This window comes from Malania oleifera, chromosome 6 (assembly GCF_029873635.1).
Source record: "Malania oleifera isolate guangnan ecotype guangnan chromosome 6, ASM2987363v1, whole genome shotgun sequence".
NCBI classification, from domain to species: domain Eukaryota; kingdom Viridiplantae; phylum Streptophyta; class Magnoliopsida; order Santalales; family Ximeniaceae; genus Malania; species Malania oleifera.
This window is the reverse complement of record NC_080422.1, coordinates 93,209,985-93,227,100: the sequence shown is the minus strand read 5'-3', so window position 1 is coordinate 93,227,100 and position 17,116 is coordinate 93,209,985.

Here is a 17,116-nt window from a genome sequence, read left to right as displayed (position 1 = left end):
GTGGTGTTCGTGCCAATGAATGAAGAATTATGTGTTGTCTTTGTAATTATTATTCAATTTCTTCATTTTGAGATGTAATTTTATTATGAACTGTACACCCTGCAGCTTGTAATAATTTACATCATCCATGGTAGGTAGATATGCTCATAACATACCCTAGTTGGACTTTAGGTACCTACACAAACCTTAGAAAGACCTTAGGGATCAACCTTCGGTCGACCGAAGGTCGACCAACATCAGATTTTTATGATATCTTCAAAAGGACCCAGAAATGACCATAAGACACTCACCTTTGCACTTATTTGTGATAGACACTTTAATAGGGTAATTGTGTATTGAAATAGGACCGCAATGCACAAGTTATGCACTTTTGGTCGACCGACCTATACAGGTCATTTTGCCCCTGGTCGACCAAATTCGATCTGGGCCAACCAGTTGACCACAATCCAATCGATCAAGCCATGATAGTTCATTTGACCCTGGTTGACCGAAACCCCTTGAAGTCAATAGTTTGACTTTTGGTCAACCGAGACATTTTTGTTCTACACTAACCTGATCGACTGAGTTCCCACATGTGGGATCCAATGGTCTGGTCGATCGACCAACTTAGTTCATTTTCACCCTAGTTGATCGAACCGATCTAATTTTGAAAAATCACCTTAGATATACCTATCCGATCGACTAACCCTGAAGTTCAAATTTGGCCCAGTCGACCGAGCCATAAGAACTTCGGTCGACCGAAAGTATTCTAGTCGACCGGTACTCTTGGGTTGCCTTGAATTTTTACCGTGGTTAACTATTTTTTTAATAAGGTTAAAATTGCTAAACATCATTAAATCTTTTCTAATAATACTAACCTTGTCCCTAACGATCATAATTCATGGGGTGTCTATATATACCCCTTCATTTGGGAAAATTAGTAAGGATTAGAAAACTTGATTAGACAAAAACTATCTCAACACCCAAAATCCTTTATTAGCCAAATAATACTTCCAAACACTCACATACTCCTCATTCTTGATTTCTACAAGCATTGTGAGTAATTTCTAAGGCTATTGTGCTTAATCTCTGTAGCTAGAACTCTCAGTTACTTTATTGTTTGATTGATTTTCTGTGAGAGTTTAGCATTAAGGTTTTTCCACCAATTTCGTTTAATAAATTTAGTGTTAAAAAACTTTGAGGGTTGTGGTTCTTGCATTATTGTTGCAAGATACCTAAACCTAGATTTTGTGTGCAAAAATTTGTTTCAAAAGCTAGTGCTTCAAACAACTATAGTGTGCTTTGAATATTAGAATATTGTATTGAGTATGTTTGTTTGAACTTGCTTAGCATATTTTGAAACCATGATCTCATATTGTATTATTCACATAGTGTGTTTCAAATATTGCTTGGGTATACACTCTAGATCTGAATTGAAAAATTATACGTGACTGAGTGTTTAACACACATTATAGCACTGAGCATATTTATATATCATTTGTGCTTGCATTATTGATTGAGCTATATTAGTGCACACATCTTCTTCTCTTGAAGTGTATTTCTATGTACAAACATTTTATACACATCGGTTGTATTCCAAGCGCGAGCCTGAAGAGGGTGACTAGCCCTGTGGAATAGTCCGGGGTTGACTTAGACCAGATTAGGAAAGCTAGGTGCACCATCTCGTTAGGCGTGTTGGTTGAGATCAGCCCCTTGAATTGACCTGGTCGTATTAGGTGCCACTCCACCCGTTTAAGTGAGCATTATAGTGGTAATCCTTATGCTGGTGTGGCCAAGGTGGGGACGTAGGCACTATTGGCCAAACCTCGATAACGTATCGTGCGTGTTCATTTACATTTTCGCAATTTAATTACTGCACATGTATATTATATTGTGAATAATTGAGTTGCATAGACAGACCCTAGGTTAAGTAATACCATTTATCTCGTTCAACCTAGACCATAATTTTTAAATACCCTATTCACCCCCCCCCCCTCCTATTGGGATTGCACCATTTATTTCATAACATCTCCTTTCCAATAAAATATGTAGTTTGAGCTAAATAAAACCCTAAAGATACTCATACCCCAGTTTTCAGAAATTTGTATGTTTCCTCATCACTTTATTTTATTTATGGCTTATAAGATAAAAATTGTGTGGTATAAGAACATTTTTTAAATTGCATATTTGAACAGAATGATTTAACTGATATAATATAGTATGATGTGACGGTTATAAGACGAGATGTGGTGTGATGGCTATAAGTCTTGGTTTATAGCCGATATGAGAAATGATGACAATAAGGCGAGATGTGATGCGATGGCTATAAGCCGAGATTTGATGTGATGGCTATAAGCCAAGATTTGATATGTTGATTTTATACCGAGACAAAAAATGACAGAATTATGAACAACATATGTTTTATACAGTGTTATGAAAAATTAATCATGACTTCCGTATTATTATGTAAATTGCCATATATGATTCTAGAACCCTGTGGATATGTGATGTGATATTATGAGCACGGTATCATAGCTATGAGTTGGCAATGAGTGCAATCACACGGAGATGGAAGTGTGATAAGGGATAGTCAATTGGAGACCTGGGTACAGTACTACCCTATGGTAGTTCTAGGGGCCCCATCCGATGTAGTTCCGGGTGACCCTTAAGGATAGGCACAATCGTACTTACTACCTTTTTTGACTCAACTATGGTCGGTTGGCCATATGCTGAGTCCAGCTTTTGGGTTGCACAACCTATCATAGGGGGAAGTATGTCGTATGAGTATGTGAAAGCGTGACGACACTAGTTCTGCAGTCCAGGTTGTATCTTTTATGCATAAATGGGCAAATTTACTATTTATGGGCTGTATTGAGCCTATAGTACAATTTAAATGTCATTTTTTATATACAATTAAATAATTGAAGTTGTATATTCACACGGGAACTCATGCTAGCCACACATTGATTATAATACAATTTGTCTTACTGACAAGTGTCTCACCCCATTATATAAATCATTTTTCAGGTCCTTCAAGGAACCTTGTCTAACTTCCTATAGGGTAGGGCTTAGACTTTTGGGGGTGATAGACAGAGCTGGTGAGCCACCAATTATTACATTTTGTTATTTTTTTAGGTTGTATTATATAGACAGATAGTTTTATGCATGTGTTTTGGAGCAGTTAGAACTATGGTAAGTTTTTTGATGTTTTAGCATCTTTCGCTATATGGTTTTAATTCCAGTAATGACAGGTGCACTCAAGATTCCCTAGTTAGGGCGGGTTACAATATATATATATATATATATATATATATATATATATATATATATATATATATATATATATATATGTATGTGGTATTAGAGAGTATTTATATTTTTAGTAGTTAGATTTTCAGGTCGTTATAAGTGGTATGAGAGCCTAGGTTGCTAGGTTTCTTAGACTATGTTGGATGATCTTACCAGAGTATAGGTTCAAATAGGATGAGGATAGGAATGGGTAGAATAGGAATGTTGAGTTTTGCTTCAAAAGCCTGGAGGCAGAAATTCCTTGACGGAATTCTGTGTTTTTCTAGATCAGTCGATGGGTTCAAAAAACTATAACAATCCATTGATGGTTTTGTTTCCAAATAGAGTGGTAGGAACTTGAAAACTAGAACGAGAATATGAAATTAGCAGAGTATGTCGTAAATTAGGGGAGAAGATTTAGGCTGGTATTTATTATTTTTTTTAAAGCTATCATTTTAGTGTTATAATTGCACTAGACATGTTAGGATATTAGAATTCTAAATTTGTTTTGGTTCTATCTTCGGTATGGATCGTAGAGACAGTAACGCTATCTCCAGAGGGAGTAGCCGTGAGGGGGCTGCCCATAAAGGTGGCAGCAATTCTACTTTGGCGCTTCAAGATTTCACCCAGAAGTTTATGGCCAAGGTTATACGGAGTTCTCAGGGGTAGGATCATCCCACTGCTGAGTCAGGAGGTTCTATCGAGCAGTTCACTCTCATGAAGCCTCCTACCTTCACAGGAAGTACCAACCCAATCCTTGTAAAGAATTGGATTAGGGAAATTGAAAAGATCTTAGTCGTACTGCGATGCACAGATGAGCAGAAGTTGCTCTATGCCACGTTTAAGCTGATTGGAGAGGCCAAGATATGGTAGGAAGCGGTAAAGCTAATAGAGGAGCAGAGACTGGTACCGGTGGTGATGACATGGAGCTGCTTTAGAGAGGTTTTCTTTTATCAGTATTTTCCAGCCTATGTTATGAAAGCAAAGGCAGGGGAGTTCCTGCACCTGACTCAGGGACAGCTGACTGTTCAGCAGTACGCCACCCAATTTGTTAAGTTGTCACATTTTGCTCCCTATATAGTACCTAACGAGTCCACGAAGTCTTGGAAGTTTGAGAAGGGTCTGAGGCTGGAGATTATAAAGCAGGTGGTTGTGTTACAAGTGCAGGAATTCGCTACATTGGTGGATAAGGCCATTGTGGCAGAGATGAGCCTATAGGGAGATGTGGAGGTTCAGAACCCAAAGAAAAGGCCGATGCCTTCTAGTTCTCATACGGGTGTGAGGCAGGGTCGGTGATACCCCATGGAAAAAAGGCTTCAAAGGATTAGATGTTACTACCTATATCAATAAGGTGCACCTTTTTTTTCGGGAGCCTTCCCATAAGAACTCCACGGTTAAGCGTGCTTGGTTTCGAGTAATCTTTGGGATGGGTGATCTTCTAGGAAGTTTTCTCAGAAAGTGTGTGAGTGAGGAAAAAGCACACTAAAAAGGACATGTGTCGGTCTATGGGGCTAGTCATTAGTCTGATAAGGTCCGTCCCCCAATTATTTGGTCTAGGTGGAGGAGGAGAGACGTAGTGCTTCCTAGCAGACCCAGGTTGGGGCATGACAAAATGGTATCAAAGCAATTACCCATTCAGAAGTATGATAAGATTCACATCGCCTAGGTTTGGAAATGTGGGTTAGCAACGAGGACGTTGCATTCTATAAGTGGGGGAGAATGTGATATCCCATGGAAGAGAGGCTTAAAAGGATTAGATGTTACTACCCATATCAAGAAGGTGCACCTTTCTTTTCGAGAGTCTTCCCATAATAACTCCACGATTAAGCGTGCTTGGCTTGGAGTAATCTTGGGATGGGTGACCTTCTAGGAAGTTTTCTCAGAAAGTGTGTGAGTGAAGACAAAACACATTGAAAAGGATATGTGTTGGTCTGTAAGGCTAATCATTAGTCTGATAAGGCCCGTCCCCCTATTGTTTGGTTCAGGTGGAGGAGGAGAGATGTAGTACTCCCTAGCATACCTAGGTTGGGGCGTGACAGGGTCCTTGGAGGAGGTATGGCAACGGTGGCGGCCAGCGTGGGATACAAATAGTAGAGCTTCAGGGTACCTCATCATACTCTATTTGCCCTATGTGTGGCAAGAGGCATTCAGGAGAGTGCAAGAGCAGACCAGGTGACTGTTTTTGGTGTGGTGGGCTGAGACATATAGCACGAGAATGCTACACGACATTGAGTTTCACACATCCACAACATTAGTATCAGGGTGGTAACCAGGCATCTCGAGGTGGTCACTAGAGGGGCACCGTCCAGGCATGGGTGTACTTGCTTACACCGGGAGATGCAGAGAATGTCGGTGACATGGTCACAGGTACTATTTCATTTTGTCAAATAGTGTTGTAGTGTTGTTTGATTCAAGTGCGACACACTCTTTCATGTTTTGGGGATTGGTTCAATTGTGCGAGGTAGAAACATAATTGTTAGATGCCGAGTTAGAGGTGGTCACATCGACAGGGTCAGTGGTAGTGTATAGTATAGTGGTCCAAGACTGCCCAATGGAGATTTAAGGGAGAGTGATGCCTACTAACTTGATAATCTTTGACATGCATGGTTTTGATATCATTCTGGGGATGGATTGGTTAGCAGCCAGCTATGCGAGTATTGACTGCCACAGGAAGGAGGTAGTGTTCAGACCTCTTAGGGAACAGGAGTTTAAATTTTTCAGGTCACGTATGCGCTCTGCACCACGGATTCTTTCAGCCATTCAGGAAAATAGGCTACTCCTAGAGGGATGCCAGGGGTACCTAGCATTTGTGAAAGAAGCACCAAGGAAGGAACTTAAACTGGAGTATATCCCCATGGTAAGGGAGTTTCAGATGTTTTCCTAGAGGATTTACCAAGATTGCCTCCTAATCGCGAGGTGGAGTTTGCCATTGAGTTGCTTCCAGCGACAGTGTCTGTTTCTAGGACTCCATACAGAATGGCTCCAACCAAACCAAAGGAGTTAAAGGAGCAGCTGCAGGAACTTCTTGACAAAGGGTTTATTATGCCAAGTGTATCACCCTAGGGAGCACCAATGTTGTTTGTAAAGAAAAAAGATGGGTTGATGAAAATGTGCATTGACTATAAAGAGATTAATAAAGTGACAGTAAAGAATAAGTACCCATTACCCTGAATGACGATCTATTCGACCAGTAACAGGGCACACAGGTCTTCTCCAAGATCGATCTACGATCTAGGTATCATCATGTGAGAGTTAAATCAGAAGATGTACCCAAGACAACTTTCCGTACTAGGTATGGCCACTATGAATTTTTAGTTATGTCTTTCGGATTGACTAATGCTCCTGTGACATTCATGGACCTGATGAATAGGATGCTCGACGAGTACTTAGATTAGTTCATAGTGGTATTCATCAATGACATCTTGGTTTATTCGAGGAGTCTTGAGGAGCATGCAACTCATTTGAGGTTGGTGTTTTAGGTACTTAGAGGAAAAAAATTATTTGCCAAGTTCAAGAAATGCGAATTTTGGTTAGAGCAAGTGGCATTTCTAGGACATGTATTGACAAGGAAGGTGTTTCAATGTACTCAAGCAAAATAGAAACTGTAGTTGATTGGGAGAGACCGAAGAACGTGTATGAGGTTAAAAGTTTCGTGGGTCTAGCAAGATATACTTTCGGTTCGTAATGGGATTTTCTAGACTATCAGGTCCGCTGACACAACTCACAAGGAAGAACGTGAGGTTTGAATGGTCTGATGAGTGTGAGTAGAGTTTTCAAGAACTGAAGCAGCGACTAGTTACTGCCCCAGTGTTGACCATTCTATTAGGAGAGGGTGGATATGTAATATGCAGTGATGCATCCAAGAAGGGACTCGGGTGTGTCTTAATGTAGTAGGAAAAGGTTATTACGTATGCTTCTCGCTAACTCAAGGAGTACGAGAAGAACTATCTTATGCATGACATGGAATTGCCAGCAGTAGTCTATGCATTAAAATTTTGGAAGCACTACCTGTACGATTAAAGGTGCGAGATCTTTACTTATCACAAGAGTTTTAAGTACTTTTTCACTAAGAAGGAGTTGAACATGAGGTAGCAGAGATGGCTTAAGTTGATAAAGGACTACAGTTGTACCATCAATTACCACCTAGGAAAGGCTTATGTGGTAGTTGATGCTTTGAGTCGGAAGTTAGTGAATGCGCAGTTGGAGTTGAGCATTGGATAATGATGAACTTGGAAAGGTTAGATGTGGAGTTAGTGGAAGGAAATCACTAGGAATTCATTACTATCCTGGTAGTGCAACTGACCTTATGAGATAGGATCAGGACAACTCAGACAAAAGATGCATAACTGGTAGAGATTGAGAATGGAGTACAAGATGGGTTGAAGGCAAATTTTAATGTCTCATACGACATGGTGTTGAGATTTCACACTAGGATATGCGTACCAAATGATGCTGGGATTAAAAGAACCATCCTAGAAGAGGCACATTGCTCTTTATATACGATACATCCAAGGAGCACAAAGATGTATAGGGATCTACAGGAATCTTTCGGGTGGTCTAACATGAAAAGAGAGATCGCTCGTTTTGTTGAGCAGTGCTTGACATGCTAGAAGATGAAGGCCAAGCACCAGAGGCCAGCATGATCGTTGCAACCACTTCTCATTCCTAAGTGGAAGTGGGAGCACATTTCTATAGACTTTGTCACGGGATTTCCATCGACACTTCATGGAAAAAATTATATCTGGGTAGTTATTGATATAATGACGAAGACTGCCCATTTCATTACGGTTAAAGTCAATTATTCCATGAATAGGATGGCAAAACTCTTTATGCAGGAGATAGTTAGATTGCATGGGGTGCCTGTGTCCGTCATTTCATATTAGGACCCATGATTTACTTCCCTATTTTGGAAGAGTCTATAAGAAGCATTGGGATCTCAACTCACTTTCAGTACTGCTTTTTACCCGCAGAGCGATGGTCATTCAGAGAGGACCATTCAGGTCTTAGAGGATATGCTGTGGGCATGTGTACTGGATTCTAAGGGTAGTTGTTTTGGCCTTACAAGGCTTAAAATCTTGTTTTGATGATAAAAAATTAGAGGAAATTAACATATTTGGTTAAGTGATGTGACAGCACTTAAGAATGAGAATACAAGGTCAAGTGCTCACAAAGATCATTAAAAGCTCATACTCCAAAGAAAGATGATCAAATGAAGCTTTAAAATGTATGCATTCAAAGATGATCTAATAAAACTTGAAGATCATGAGAGCATGAATGAGAACTTGCTAAAGTATATTAAAGCTTGAAGACAAGATGGAGTTAGAGCAAAAATATCATGGAAGACTTCAAAGCTTAGAGTTATAGGCTTTAAGAAATATGATGTAAGTACTTCATGTTTAAAATATCTTCTGAAATATTTTGAAGCTCTTCTAGATGTATTCATTGACTTAGAAACCTTATTTAAAACCGCTAAAAATGTTTTATGAGAAATCAAAGCATGAGAGCAAAAATATTTTTGAAAACCAAAACTTAAAAAAAAAAAAAAAAAAAACACACAAAATGGTCTGCCCAGACGATTGAGGTTGACTGCCAAAAGACTGAAAAGTCACTTCAGAAGACTGAAGATTTCGTTCAATCTATTGAAGAGATTCTTATAAAGACTGAATAATTAGTTTAGTCTGCTGAAGATTTTTCTGCTGAAACACAGAAGAGGCAGTACACCCTCTGAAGACTGAACCTTCAGTCCAGTTGTCTAACCCTATGTCCAGACTAAAATTTTCAATGTTTTAAGGTACTTCATAAGATTGAACCTGACACTTCAATCTAATGAATACTATTAACGACTAATTTTTTAAAAATGTTATAAAATCCAAATAAAGATTTCTTGTGCCCTAACTTTTCTAAAAACTTGGAAGATACTCCAAGTAATCTTAGGCAACATGAAATTAATTTTAGAAGTCTATAAATACATGGTTTTGCAAATTGAATTACACCAACAAATTGAAATTTTTGTTTCAAGGCTGAAAGCACACTTACTCTTTGAAAGCTCTCACTTGCTCACTCATTGCAAAATCTGATTTGCTGAGAACACTGAAGTGCTAATCCTTCCTACTCTAATTTCTATTGCTGATTATCATTTAGAGAAGGATATTGGTGAAATCTTATTTTAGCTTCGATCTTATTTCAATTTGATATTTAAATATTGAAGTATCTAATGTTTGAAATTGTACTAATCTGCTTTATGTGAGAGTGTTATTGTATGCAGAGATTATCTATTGTTTCTTATAGTGATTAATGATTCTAGGTTATTGGATCGTTGGACCGAGTGTGGGGTATCGCTTGGAGAGGCGTTGCTCTAGCCTATTGAAGGAGTGACGGAGCGTGGGATATTGCTTGGAGAGGTGTTGCTCTAACCTATTGAAGGAGTGTCTGAGCATAGGGTATCACTTGTAACGGTTTGTTCCGCTCGAAAAGGAATGGTATAGTGGAATCCTTAGGTGGTATTGGCCTAAAGCGAGGACGTAGGTTGGGAATAAGCTGAATCTCGTAAAAAACATGGTGTCACTCTCTTTCCGTACTCTCTTTAAATTCCAGCATATATTAACTGTGTGGTTGAATTTAATTTTTGATCATATACACTGTGTGGATTATGTATTAAATAAATTAAATATTAATTTGATTTTGGGATTTGCAGAAATTGAAAGAAAGTATGTTGGTTGATCAATACAAATTGCGAAAACCATAAGGGAGTACATTGATTGGTTAACACCCAAGACTCATTAATTGAAAGTTTATTTAAACTCTAAGTTCTTGGAAGGAGTGTTGGATTTCATATTGTGCATCATATTGAGAAATCAAATCCATCAACACAGGGCTATAAACAAGGAAATATCTTGAGTTCTTGCAAAAGCTGAGAATTGCCAAGAAGCTGCATATTATATTTTGGCCGGGTTTTTTGTTGATTGATTACTTTAGTCATTGATTGGTTATTTGATCGATTAAGTTGTTTACTTGTATGTTGGTTTGTGGATTGATTGTTAAATTAAGGTTTGGTTGTGTGATTGCTAAATTAACAAGAGGTTAAGAATTCATAAAAAGAATTAAAAGAAAATTTTAATAACCCAATTCACCCCTCTCTTGGGACTATACCTTAACTTTCAAGTTGGATTAAATATCTGTCATTAGTTGAGTTCGCATACAATAACAGTTATTAGGCCAGTATCGAAATAGCACTGTATAAGGCACTGTATAGTCGAAGGTGCTGATCTCCATTGTACTGGAACGAGGTTGGTGAGTGGCATATTTTGGGGCCAGAGCTTGTTTAGTAGACATCTGAGAAGGTCCAGTTTATCAAGGAAAGAATTAAGACAACACAAAGTCGGCAGAAAAGCTATGCAGATATACGCCGGTGAGAGCTGGAGTTCGATATAGGTGATGCCATATTTTTTAGGATTGCCCCAATGAAAGGGGTAATGAGATTTGGGGAAAACGGGGAGCTGAGCCCTAGATACATTGGGCCATTCGAGATTCTGGAGAGAGTTGGTCCGATGGTGTACATAATAGCATTACCCCCCCAGCACTGTTTAGGATTCACGACGTGTTCCACGTGTCTATGGTAAGGAAGTATGTTTCGAATCCTTTGCATGTGATCAGTTATGAGTCTTTGGTGCTCAGGGACACTTTGGCATATGAGGAGGTGCCAGTACAAATCCTAGATCATAAGGAGTAGGAGCTACGTACTAAAAGGATTCCTCTTGTGAAAGTACTTTGGCGTAATCATGCAATGGAGGAAGCATCATGGGAATTAGAGACGGATATACGTCATAAGTATCTACAACTATTTGGAAAGCCTCAACGCGCTAGATAGGTAAGGAGAACAGTGGGTAAGTGTGGTTTTGTATATAAGTTGCTTAGAGTAGGTTTGTTTGAGCTTTATAAGTTGTTTACTGTTTTTTTAATGGTTTGTCTTTGGAAGAATTTTATATGGGTATTGTAATCTCCTGAGACAGTATGTGTAACCACGGTATTCCTTTGCCATACATGAGAGTAATTAATAAATTTGGGAAGGGGCTGCTATGTGGGTGGCCGCCGACTCTTCCTAGAGTTAGATCAGCAAATCAGGAATCATTTTGTGGATGTGATGGAAATCAGTTAGCAAATTTTGAGGATGAAATTTTTGTAAGAGAAGAGATTGTAGTAACCCAAACCAAGAAAATAAAGAAATAAATAAAAGAAAAGAAAAAGGATCAGGAAAAATAGGAAATGGGTTTGGCTAGGACCAAACCATCGCCGATTTTATGAGGATCATAAAAACCGTTGACGGTTTTCCTGTAGATAAATAACCAAGAGCTGCTTAACGGGCAAACTATCGACGGTTTTGTCAAGCCTAGAAAAACTGGCGACGGTTTTCCTGCGGGCCTGTTTACTTAAAGGCTAAGTTAATCATTTTCTTTTATAAATTACTTTTGTTGTCTCTCTCTTTCTCTCTCTAAAAATTAGGGTTTTGGTTCTTTCTCTCTCTCTAGCTTGGGAAGTTCGACATGTGCTCTCTGGTTCTCTCTTCCTTCTCTTGGCACATAGCCTGTTGATCTTCGGCGGATTCATGCGGTTAGATTTTCATGGTTTTGAAGGTTTTAGGCATTTTCTTCAAGAACAAGTAAGAGGATTATATTATGTTAGTTGTTTTTGAATTATGGACTGAGTAAATTGCAATTTATATTTATAGAAACGGTATATATGACTTTCTAAATGAATCAGGTATATGGAAATGGTTGTTTTGACTGTCATACGTTTTTGGGGAAAACTAACGTGAATGATTTGAACATCTCCTATTTTTAATAAAATATGTAATTTGAGTTAAATAAAACCCTGGAGATGCTCATACCCATATATTCAGCAACTTGTATGTTTCCCCATCAGTTTATTTTATTTATGGTTTATCAAACAAAAATTGTCTGGCATGAGAACAGTTTTTAAATGACATATTTAAACAGAATGTTTTAACTGATATAATACAGTATAATGTGACAGCTATAAGTCAAGATGTGATGTGACGGCTATAAGGCGAGATGTGATGCGATGGCTATAAGCCAAGATTCGATGTGACGACTATAACCTGGTGCCGATTTTATACCGAAACAGAAAATGACAAAATTATGAATAGCATATGTTTTATATAGTGTTATGAAAAATGAATTATGATTTTTGTATTATTATGTAAATTGCCATATGTGATTCTAGAACCCTATGGATATGTGATGTGATATTATGAGCACCGTACCATAACTATGAGTTGGCAGTGAGTACAATCACACGGGGATGGAAGTGTGATACAGTATAGTTGATTGGAGACCTGGGTACATTACTACCCCGAGGCAGTTTCGGGAGCCCCATCCAATGCAGTTCTAGGTGACCTTTAAGGGTAAGCACAATCATACTTACTACCTTTTCTGACTCAACCATGGTCGTCCGGCCATATGCTGAGTCTAGCTTTCAAGCTGCACAACCCGTTATGGTGGGAAGCATGTTGTATGAGTATGTGAAAGAGTGACGATGCTAGTTCAGTAGTCCAGTTTGTATCTTTTATGCATATATGGACAAATTTACTATTTATGGGTTATATTGAGCCGACAGTAAAGTTTAAATGTCATTTTTTTTATATAGTTAAATAATGAAAGTTTTATATTCACACGAGAACTCATGCTAGTCACACACTAATAATAATATAATCTGTTTTACTGAGAAGTGTCTCACCCCATTATACAAATCATTTTTCAAGTGTTTCAAGGAACCGTGTCTAACTTCCTACGGGGCAGGGATTAGACTTTTAGGGGTGATAGACAGAGTTGGGGAGCCACCAACTGTTACATTTTGTTATTTTGTTGGGTTGTATTATATAGACAAGTAGTTTTTATGTATGTGTTTGGGAACAGTTAGAACTATAGTAAGTGTTTTGATGTTTTAGCATCTTCCACTGTATGGTTTTAATTCTAGTAATAACAGGTACACTCAGAATTCTCTAGTTAGGACGAGTTGCAATATATATATATATATGTATGTGGTATCAGAGAGTGTTTATATTTTTAGTAGTTAAATTTTTAGGTCGTTACACATGAATATAAAAATTTGATAATTCTTAAAATAAAAATTTTAGAGAATAAAAAATGAGAAAAATATTCATCATAAAATATATTACTGTTATTCTAAGGACCTCACTAAAAAGTGAAGTTTTGAGACATTAATTATGATGTTAACGAATTAATATTTTTCGGTGTTTATAATTTTTAGAAAGTGTCAATCAGTTTTAAATTACGTTGAGAATTGGTGAAAACAGTAAAATTAGTAATATATCCTCTTGTTACTAGATTGACTCAATTAGGTGAAACAATAAAATTAGCAATATATCCTCTTGTTGTTAGATTGACTCAATTTATTTTAATTATCCCTATTTTTAAAATTGTAATCAAGTTCTTTTTTTTTTCCAATTATGAATTTTATTAAAACCAAAGTTGCAATAATATAAAAATTGACAATTTTGTGAATTATTTTATTATACCCAGTAAGGAAAAAATTGCATAAAAGTTCGATATTGATTCAATGATTGCTGACTTTTGTGTTATGAAAGCAACGAGTATAATTATACGATCATTACTCAAGTTAAATTATTAGTTTATATATAATTAATATATATATTTTTAAATTCTTGTATGTATACATAATTAGTTAAAAAATAATAAAAGTCATAATAGTTACAAGCATACTAAAACAATTTCTATAGCTTTTTTATACATATATATATTTTGGCCCTCACTAAATATAATTTCTGAATTAGCCACTGCATATAAAAATATTTCCCCTGCATATTTATCATCTGAGTGGTGTGATTCATCACGAGAAAATAGATCTTTGCAGCCACATAACCTTGAATCGCATAATTTTAATTTTACGGCGTCGTTCAAAATTAAAAGCCATCTTAAAAGTATTTTTTATTTTTTTATTTATGATAAACATGAATAATTAAAGCAAGTAATAATTAAAGCTGTCCCTAATAGTCAAATGTGTGAATCAATTACCGAAAGTAATGAATGAAAGCTCAATGATTGGCCTCAAGTGACACTACCGTAGGCTCTAGACCTACCCCGATAGGTTACTTTTTCTAATTAATCAACCAAGTTTAGGGTTAAAGTGTGAATAGTGTGACGTGGAATTCCAATTCCAGGAATTCCAATTCCCTCGGCTCCATACCCACCGCATGGGCATGGCCACACATGACTTAATTTTCCGTGCAATTATGAGCGACTGAATTCCCATAATCAACCCGTACAATTTTCTTCTGTCGCTGGTTCGGTCCCCAAGTGTCGCCCCTTATTAGCCCATGTTAGCGGACCATACCGGGGAAACTTGTGGCCACGGAACTCTTGGTGCGACCCCTGGGTCCCAAACACGGACATTCAAATTTCCTCATGAAATGGACTGAGGGATTTTTTTATTTTTTATTTGCTTTCAAAAATAGAAAAAAGATTCTACGGGCCTAGGTTGAGTTTGTAGCAATATTATGTGATTAGTCAACATTTTCTACATTTTAGATATTTTTCTTAAATTTAATTTTCACAAAAATCTTAACCCTATGTTCAGAAAGGATTTGGATTTGGATTTAGATTTGGATTCGAATTTGTATTAGATTCGAATAAGATATAATACAAAATATAAAAATTTATCCAAACCGAAGGCGTAAAACTTTCAAATGCTTTACAATTTAAAATTATCGAAAAAATTTATAATTTAATAAGTTGATTAATAATTTGAATATGACATATCGAAACATTGTTAATACTTTAAAATTGTATGATAAATTTATAATTTGTATTTTGTAGCAAGTAATGACAAATTAATTGAAACTTTTGACAATTAAATCCTATTTTTAATAATATTTGGTAAAGGGAGAAAATATAATGGAAATTAATTTTCTTCTAATTTAGGGTCTATTTGGATCAAATATTTTACTTAGGGAAAGGAAAGAAAAGGAAAGAAAGATAAGAATGAAACTTATTTTCCACTATATTTTTATTTTATATTAAATACTATTAAAATGAAAATTTGTTTTAATATGATTAAAAATTTTAAAAAAAGCTAAATATTAATGATATGTAAAACCAAAATTATGTTTATGAATTTGATATATATAGTTTTTAGTTTCTTTCTCACTTTTCTTGATAATTGTCAATGCCCAATTTTGACTAAGATGACTTTTCTTTTTAAATAGAAAATAATGGGCTTAAGAGAGATTTAAGCCCCTCTAGGGCGCTTAAACTGCGATTTAAAGCCTCTTAGGGCTTTATTTGTATCTCAAGACTTCACAGAGCCTCATTGGGCCTTTACTCAAGTCAGTTGAGCCCCTGTTGGACCTACGGGGCCTCAAGGGCACTCCTTTTAGCCTGAAGGGAGTAAGGAAGTAATTATCCTTACCCCTAGGGACACTCTAGGCATTCTCACCTTTTAATAGAAGCCCTAGCCACCCTTGCATGTAAATAGGAAGGGGATCTAGGGGTGCAAAGGGGGAATAGAAGGAGAGAGGAAAAATAAAAAGAGGCACAAGGAGGGAGAAGAGGAGAACATACGTTGGACACAAGACAAAGGAAAAGGAGTAAGAAAAGAGTTGTAGGTGACACGAGAGAGAGAGAGAGAGAGAGAGAGAGAGAGAGAGAGAGAGAGAGAGAGAGAGAGAGAGAGAGCCGTAGGTGTGCCTTGGGTCTCCACATAGCAGCAAAGCTGCTGTGTTTTTCTCTTGCGATTCACACCTTCACAACTCCCCAAAGAACCCCCAAAAATACACACAAAACCCTAGCTCCCTAGCTTTTTTTAATTAAAGTCTCCTACTATTGACCTTATAGGTCACGCCCGGTTTTGATAATGACAAATACTCCTGTATTTAATAAATATTTAGCTCATGTGCAGGATCATATTAGCATATCATCAATGGCATGAGAAAGCTCAAAGCTTGAAGACCAGTTCGTATTTTCAATTGTAACATATTTAGTGGTTTATTTGGTCTGTAATAGTAACTAGGACATTTGGTTTGTAATAAGCACACATAACACATACATGGTTTATCTTGTAAGCTCAAATCAAATCATAATGTAAATGACCTTAGCATGACCTTAGAGTATAGGTAATTGCATGCTTGAAAAAGAACAAAAATGTACAAGTATTGTACTTTCGGTCGACCGACCCAAACAGGTTATTTTCTCCTGGTCGATCGAAATCGGTCTAGGTCAACATGTTAACCACGGTCCAGTCGACCGAGCCCTTACAGTTCATTTGGCCCTGGTCTACTGAACCACCTGGGAGTCAACATTTTGACCTCCCGGTCGAACGAGAACTTTTGTTCTCCAACTACCTGGTCGACTGGAGGGTCTTCGGGAGAATTCCCAACGGTCTGGTCAACCGAACCAGGCAGTTCAAAATGGTCTGGTCAACCGAATCTCAGAAATTTTGAAAATCGCCCATTTTCGGTCGACCGAGCCCTCAGTTTAAAAACTCCCTGGTTGACCGAACCATATGAGTCTTGGTTGACCAAAACTGATCTGGTCGATCGGACCTCTAGGGTTGCCATAATTTTTACCGCAGATAAATAATTTTTAAACAGGGTTAAAATGGTTTAAGTGTCATTAAACTTTTCAACAATCCCTAATAGGCCCCCAACAGTTAAAAATTTTAGTATGTCTATATATACTCCTTCATTTTGGAGAATTAAGTGTGGATTAGCAAAAACCAAAAATCAAATTTCTCTCAAGCTAAATACTCCCTATTGCTCATACTATCTCCAAATCCACTCAAACTTACCTACTTC